Source organism: Centroberyx gerrardi, chromosome 19, assembly GCF_048128805.1.
Source record: "Centroberyx gerrardi isolate f3 chromosome 19, fCenGer3.hap1.cur.20231027, whole genome shotgun sequence".
Classification (NCBI taxonomy): Eukaryota; Metazoa; Chordata; class Actinopteri; order Beryciformes; family Berycidae; genus Centroberyx; species Centroberyx gerrardi.
The window spans coordinates 1,813,325-1,821,028 of record NC_136015.1 but is presented as its reverse complement, the minus strand read 5'-3'; the positions used below and the strand labels follow the sequence as shown (position 1 = coordinate 1,821,028).

The 7,704-nt window shown below is 42.1% G+C and overlaps 1 long non-coding RNA gene and 4 other non-coding genes across 5 annotated transcripts; all 5 read right to left on the bottom strand.

The window, feature by feature from the left end:
- Positions 1–1,013: 1,013 nt before the first annotated feature.
- On the bottom strand, positions 1,014–7,572 carry LOC139908647 (uncharacterized). The gene is made up of 9 exons (XR_011784482.2): positions 7,509–7,572; positions 6,399–6,446; positions 5,404–5,477; positions 4,997–5,033; positions 4,741–4,816; positions 4,155–4,202; positions 3,737–3,789; positions 1,816–1,845; positions 1,014–1,229 (listed from the first exon to the last, which is right to left on the bottom strand). It is a non-coding gene; the product is annotated as an uncharacterized LOC139908647 (long non-coding RNA).
- On the bottom strand, positions 3,933–4,071 carry LOC139908652 (small nucleolar RNA SNORA8). Its single transcript, XR_011784485.1, has one exon. It is a non-coding gene; the product is annotated as a small nucleolar RNA SNORA8 (small nucleolar RNA).
- Positions 4,492–4,625, bottom strand: LOC139908653 (small nucleolar RNA SNORA18). The gene has a single exon (XR_011784486.1). It is a non-coding gene; the product is annotated as a small nucleolar RNA SNORA18 (small nucleolar RNA).
- LOC139908650 (small nucleolar RNA Z40) lies at positions 4,891–4,961 on the bottom strand. Its single transcript, XR_011784483.1, has one exon. It is a non-coding gene; the product is annotated as a small nucleolar RNA Z40 (small nucleolar RNA).
- On the bottom strand, positions 6,011–6,149 carry LOC139908651 (small nucleolar RNA SNORA8). Its single transcript, XR_011784484.1, has one exon. It is a non-coding gene; the product is annotated as a small nucleolar RNA SNORA8 (small nucleolar RNA).
- Positions 7,573–7,704: the final 132 nt, after the last annotated feature.

Sequence of the window (7,704 nt, the reverse complement as noted above, 5' to 3'; positions counted from 1 at the left end):
CTTTAATCACTGTCAGAAAATTCATAACTTAATTTATAACGCTAAACTGGTTTCATCTGCTCGCCAAAAAAGTTTTCAAACTATTAGCTCCTTCTTCAGAATATTCCTTTCACAGTCTAGTGACAGCTGGCTGGGCTTATGATTCGTCTGAGGAAAAGGCTCTGTAAAGTTCTGGTTCATCAATTCACTAATCAGTATTTATGTGTATCTGTGTCATCTTTGATTACTCAGGTTATTGGAGCTGTTTGTATCCAATGTGTAAAGAAAGAAAAAGTACAGATTTTGTACAGTCCTAAGGTGCATTTGTGGTGAATTACTTATATTTGAATGATCTCAGCTCTCTGACTCCCTAGTTGATCAGCTGTCTTCATCTCCTCTATGGAGATGACAGTGCTTACAGCATATTACAAATACATATAGAAGCACTGCTCATACAATGTGATTTATTTTAAAATGCCAGAGTGTGTTGCATACTATCATAAAAATATGGAAATATACATCACTGTATGGCAGCAGTCAGTGTAAACTAAGAGATGAAGAATCCATTTTAAATTAAAGTACAGTTGTGAACCGGTACATTATAGGCCACAGGTGTGATAGTCAACAATACAGTCACACACTAAAAACATTGCAAGAGTCCTCGGTTTAGCTTTTAATTACTGCTAGTAGACACTTCAGCACCTAGTTATGTTGCTAAGTGTATCATCCTTGGGACAGATAACTCTTTGACATATTTTGTCAGGATGCAAAGTTATTGCAGCCTCACAAAATATGGCCAATGGTTGCTATGCCTTAACATTAAGGGACAGAAGAATCCTCAACGACAATTTAATGAGATTTTGGGGAGATGTAACATCATAGGTTGCACCTAGTTAGAATCAATCCAGTTTGGTGAAATCTTTTGTTTTGTGATGTAGCTAGTTTTCAAAATCGGTTAGGATTCTAAGTCTTCTAGTGCGTCTCCAGCCCAATTAATGAGTGGGGTGAACATACTGCAAACAAATACAATGAAGGAAAGTACAGGAACTTTTATTTTCATCCAGAAATTCTTTCTAACACATACATATTCAAAGAGCCCATCATGAATTGAGAGACTGGAAGGATGTGAAAGAACACGGGGGATAACAGCACCACACTTCTCTCCTGGTCGTATGACACCTCCATCTCAGCGCTCCAGATGAGTTTAGGCCTCCCTGCTCTGGACCAGTCCGAGCGTCCTCCACCTCGTTCTTTGAAGGAAATAAACCACATTATGTATGACGAGTCAAAAGGATCAGCTGTAAAAACTTCTATGCTGTAGAAATATCCCTAGTTACTGTCTATGGGTGGTGAAAAGCATCCTGGGACCTCAGAAGTCACCAAGCAGTTCTTCAGTGACATCTACAGGTGCAACTGCAGAACATTTGATTGCTTCCTTGACCTTGCCATTTTTCTACAACAGCCCCTGGTCAGTGACCAACCCATTTTCTGTGACAAATTCCACAGTCATGGAAAACTGGTGGGCACTATGCCAGTGTAGAGACCGAAGAAACAAATGTTAGTCCTGGAGATGTTAGTTTAGCTACAGAGGGCAGATCTACGGAGAGTCTCCAAGGGCAACTGCTCTGGGATCATTGCGTAAAGGGCCAGTTGTGGCAGAAACACTGTCCCCCTTTGAAAATGATCCAACAACTTTAAAGGGCAACTAAACCCCACACCTGTGTAAAACTTTACATCCAATTGTAAAAAGCATGCTACTGAAATTGCCATCTGCTATTGGCTGCTCTTTGGTGCCAGGTGATGTCACCCTGTTGTACTCTAGACATCACCACTCACCTTGCTCTGGACCATCACAATCTGCTGCTCCTGGAAAGAAAGATGGCAAGGTTCAGCTGTTACACTTCATGGAAGCAACAGGGCTTATGAGAAGTGTGGTCTTAATTTTGAGAAACCAGCACCAACAATACCACTGGTGTGTGATAGGCAAGGGTTTGGCCAGGTCTGTTTGTTAAATACCTGCACAGAATGCGTGCATGCCCTAACAGCCTCCAACAGTGGGTAGGCTAAGCTCTGAATTAGTAACCAATCTGTATGCAGTGTTCCAACACTAAACGTGAACCACCAAATGTGTATTCAAATTTGTCATTTTTCTGTTTCTTAGTTTTGTGAAATGTTTAAAGTCCTACCTCAATTTCATCTTACCCAATGATGGAAAACAGAAATGATACATCTTTTAACTAGTACGTTTTGGTCCCCGCCTGGTTAAATTCTGCTTCATTGTCCAGGTTTCATATTGCTAAATTGATACAGAGCAGTGGAAATCATACAGCTAAACAAATTGCCAAATCTAAAGTAGGGATGCACCGATCCGATACTTGGTATCGGGCCGATATTGGCCTAAAATAAAGCAATAAGCCCCAAGAGGCCGTGGTTTACAGTGATTTTGTAACAGCTAAGGGGCGTTGTTAAGCACGACGCGGAGCGGAGTGCCTAAAACCCCCTTAGCTGTTCTAAAATCGCAGACACAGACGATTTGTTTGGCGCAGTAATACTGATGTGATGCGGTCACAGGTGTGCGTTTATAGAGTATTTTAAAACGGCTTCGAACGCAGCTCAGCCAATCATAATCAAGGACCGGAACTATCCGTTTTATAATGCTGGATCGGACATCGGTGGCAGTGAACGTTATAATCCGATCCAGAGCAATCAGTTCGAGCCCCCGGAGTAATAAACGGGCGTAGTCGCCTGCCGTAAAACATGCCTGAGTTTGCACGTGACGCGACACGAGTGAGGAGGAAGTTGGAAAAAGAAAGCGAGCGTGCAGGCAATGTGCTGATGTAAACATGTCAGCGGTTGGGAATTATTTTAGCCCCAAAGGGATGCTAGATGGCTATGCCATTACTAGCGTCCCAAAGATCTTTATCCAACTCACTTTACCAAGAACTTCATCTGGCGACGCCTTCCAAACGCCTGCTCCTTAGCTCAAACTTACATTGAGTGTCCTTGGGCTTAGTATCATGTACACGCCACCATAAAGGTTTCAATTAAGTCTTCCGTTCTCACAAAACGAAGCTTTTTGGAGATGGGGGGGGGGCTAATGCTACCGCGCTGATGATGCTGACGCGACCTGTGCGTGCGTCAGTGACTGTCAACACTGTCAGTGAACGGAGGAACAGGCTGACAGCAGAGAGGTGAGATGCTTCCGTTTCTGAAGAAAAACCTGCCCCTTGTCCTTAAGTGATTAAATTAGACACACAGTGGATGTTATGCCCAGAAAAAGCCTACTCAATTCTAGTATCGGATCAGCAGTGAAAAAAAAGTGTCGGTGCATGCCTAATCTAAAGCATACAGTCAAAGTGATTGCAATTGTTTTATGCATTTAATTGAACATTTTGTCAACTACCTAACCAGTTAGGGGTTTTGATCATACTTAGGATAATCAGTAGAGGCTACCAATCTCTACCATGGTCTCATTTGTTTGTGTAACTATACCAAGGAGACAATTAATTTCACAATGATAGACTAATGTTCACACATGCTACTAAAAGCACCTTTAAGCTGGCAGAAATGCAGCGGCAGGTCATGTTCCCAACAGATTACCCCAGCAGACGTGCCGGCGAAACCCACTGGGATGGGCTTTGTTTTATGGTCAATTCCACAGCAAGTCGGGAACTGTTTTTCCCGAAAGCCTTGGTATATGACCAAAACCAAACAAATACTGAACAAAAGTACAGGCTATTGATGGAAAGTCACTTACAGTTAAAAGGCTGTTGACAGACTTTGTTTGATGGCTTCAACCTGGTTTAGGATCTGAAACAAGTGAGTTTTATTTAATTATGAGTCACTCAACTCATTCAATCTGTATATAAAACATTCCATAAATAATTCACAGCAAAGCTTGACATTTAAGCGCTTCAAAGCTACATTACACAACATTGTTTTGTTAAAGGTCAGTGTGTTTCGACAGATATACCAGGACTCCAAACACAGCAGGGCAAGGAGACCAACGATGCCAGATGTCGAGATCCTCTAGCACTGACTAATGAACAAACCAGTTACAGCAGCAACTGGCTGCAGATACCATGCAGTGCTTTCACTATGTAGCTCCAATAATATGCCATACTACTTTAATGGCATTAACCATGTACAAGTTATACCCACCCAAAAGTACTCACCAGTGCTATCACTGAACTTGAAGCTCACGTTGCTGCCATGTGCAAGACCTAAACCAAAAATGATATCCATTAGCAAAACAACCAATTTCAGATGTATAAGCTACTATTCACAAATGAGAGTGTAACTGATGTCTTGCTACATGACTTTGGGGACATTTAGTGGTCAATTCTTCTTTAATGACATTTCTCTAACCCCCTCTCCTCCAAAATGAGAAAAGAAAAAAAAGGAATAGAGAGAATTGTGTTAAGAAATTTTTGGTGTCCCAACAGCAGTTTCTTTTGCCTTCTCCTAACTGAACATCTTGAACTGAAAAAACAAACCACCTCACTGGTCAGCATTTGTTCTGCAGTATTATCCCACAATGCCCATGGTAGTGACCACGTGGGTAAAGCGAAACTACAGATTTACTCTTTGAGGCATTTCCAACGACATGGCCCTACTGATAAAGGTCTGTCGGGATAGGCCTCAGTATTTATGGTTCAAGATAACCCAAAATACCAGTATGGCATGAGAGGTTTTACCAAAATAAGAAAGGAAATCATTGTCGAGCAGCATACAGTCGCTTCCACCAACTTTCATGCTTACCTTTAGAGTTTATGTTCTTGAGTTAACCCTCAAGCCCAGTAGAGGCATTGCTTCTATGCTGGGCTGGTGCAAATACCTGGAGGAACAAGAGTCAGGATGTAGGTGAGAAATCTGTTTAGAAGAGGATCCTCACCATATGCAGTTATGACTTTGTTCAGACAGGCCAGCTTCATTCACAGTTCAGAGCAGTTGAACATATTTAGCCAATCATCATGACAGTAAGTCATCAGTTGATTTACTTGAAGAGTCAACTTACCTAACAGGCATGTCGTCTTCAGCGGGACACCCACCACCTGCAACAAACAGATGACCTGTATAAATTCATTGGGATTTTCAAAAAACATTTACAGCATGCCAAGTTTCCTAGTTGTCCACTCTCACGAGTAGCACTGCTGCAGTGTGTTCACAGCAGTGGGTTGCTAGAGAATGGATTGCTCTACGCACTGTACGAGCTCTAAGGCCCACCACACAAGGCCAGGGCTGGTACTGTGCCTTGTCAAGGTGAGATAGACCCCCCCAACTCTATTCTAGTGTTCCCATACCATTTCCCAGTGTTCATACCAAAAGGTCTGGACGCTTTCTGTACAGTTCTGTATGATGCCTCCACCCATATGCTTACAAATGAGTATATTCCAACCTACCGCAAAGGCTGAAAACACTAACCTTATGTCCCAGCAGCATAGCTCTTCTCAGCATCTTCCTGCCAATGCACTGTCACCAGGAAGGGCATTCATACCCTGCAAAAATAGAAGCGCAGGATGTTAGATTTTCATTCGTACCCAGAGCATCTTCAGTTTCCTGGAAGCCAAAGTGTTTTTGAACACTACAATCATAACAACGAGCCATAAGGAGCCATGGCATCCTACAAAAGGATGCCATGGCTCCTTAGTTTAACATGTGCATCTACTTAATGCAAAATTTACCCAAGATAATGTTAAGTGCTGGGTTGTATGCATTATTGGAGCAGCATAGAGCAATAGTAAATATATGCATGCTCACACATCCATCCAATCAATGCCATCCAGTGTCCCATTGGGGCTAATCCTATGGTAAATCCTCATAGCCTCCACCAGCACTGGTTGCAGCTCCAATATACTACTGATAATTATATCAAGCTGGTTTAGGATCTGAAACAAGTGAGTTTTATTTAATTATGAGTCACTCAACTCATTCAATCTGTATATAGAACATTCCATAAATAACTCACAGCAAAGATTGACATTTAAGCGCTTCAAAGCTACATTACACAACATTGTTTTGTTAAAGGTCAGTGTGTTTCGACAGATATACCAGGACTCCAAACACAGCAGGGCAAGGAGACCAACGATGCCAGATGTCGAGATCCTCTAGCACTGACTAATGAACAAACCAGTTACAGCAGCAACTGGCTGCAGATACCATGCAGTGCTTTCACTATGTAGCTCCAGTAATATGCCATACTACAAACCGAAGGACAATCCAGGCACTCCAAATATAGAAATATAATCACGAGGAAGAAAAAAATTCTTAAAGAGCCTTTATTGTAGTGGCTAAATCATTAAAAAAGCCAACATGTTTCGACCACTGTAGGTCTTCTTCAGGGCTTTAAACGCTATGCCATACTACTTTAATGGCATTAACCATGTACAATCCCCCCCCCCCCCCCCAAAAGTACTCACCAGTGCCATCACTGAACTTGAAGCTCATGTTGCTGCCATGTGTAAGGCCTAAACCAAAAATGATATCCATTAGAAAAACGACCAGTATTACTATTCACAATAGGAGTGTAACTGATGTCCCAACAGCAGTTTCTTTTGCCTTCTCCTAACTGAACATCTTTAACTGAAAAAACAAAACCACCTCACTGGTCAGCATTTGTGCTGCAGTATATACACAAACAGATAATACTACAACCAAATCAAGATATCTCACAGTAGTGGGCCTCTATAATCAAAAAGTTATTTATTATATTGTAACACTATTCCAATAGATGGTACAACCACAGACTCATTTTAAATATATTGACTTCCATAGTCCGTGTTACTGCATGTGGTGCGTCCAAGGCCACAACCAGCTAACAGTAGGACAGTTTCATGTTCCAGGCCTCATTGTCACCCTTCAGCAACTAATAATGCAGAGGTGAAAGCAAAACCTGACGTTTTGTAGCCACTGAAACGTTGGAACTGGCCCACTGAACAGGACAATCCCATGTATGTGTATTCACTGTGGCATTGGCGCGTGGCACCACCCCGCCATTTACCATGAACCGTTTGGCCTGGTTTGGATTCTCTAAACACAAGTCTTCAGCACTACCAGACAAACAAATATTCGAAAATGGGAGGAATTCATACGGATTGCACATTGTGGGGCACCAAAGCAAATTGTAGTGCGCTGGCAACGTTCCCAACCTGTGCTGGCAGAAGTTTAAGTGCTGGAAAAAAATGTTTAGTGGCTAGCTAGTCACTACTGACTAAATACTAGAGTTGTATTTATTAACCATGCCACAATTCGACGGAACAGGTTCTACCTCTCCTAATGTTGTACCGGCCCTTGCAGTATTGTACGAAAGACTCTGTTACAGCAAAACGAGCCAGGTTAGCTACGTTAGCATCAAGCTAGCTGGAACTTAAACCTGCTAAATGAAGACCACGTGGTGACCTTTATGTGACGATGTCACGTTACAAACCACGAATTAAAATCTGAGAAATATTGAACCACAGCGCTCATGTATAATGTAGCTGTTAAATGCATACATTAAAGAGTGCCGATTAAAAGTTAATTATATTTACCCTTTATCCTCGCTCTCTGTCTCAACCACCGGCATCTCCAGGACCTGGGACAATGAGACCTAGCAATCTGCTGCAAAATTATTTATAAGATGAGCTACGCCAGTTGAAATCGCTTTTCGGCACCTGTTTCTTCTTCTTGTGGCTTTCCGGCAGACTAGATGCCCGTTGGCGTATTGCTGCCTCTCGTAGTTTGTTA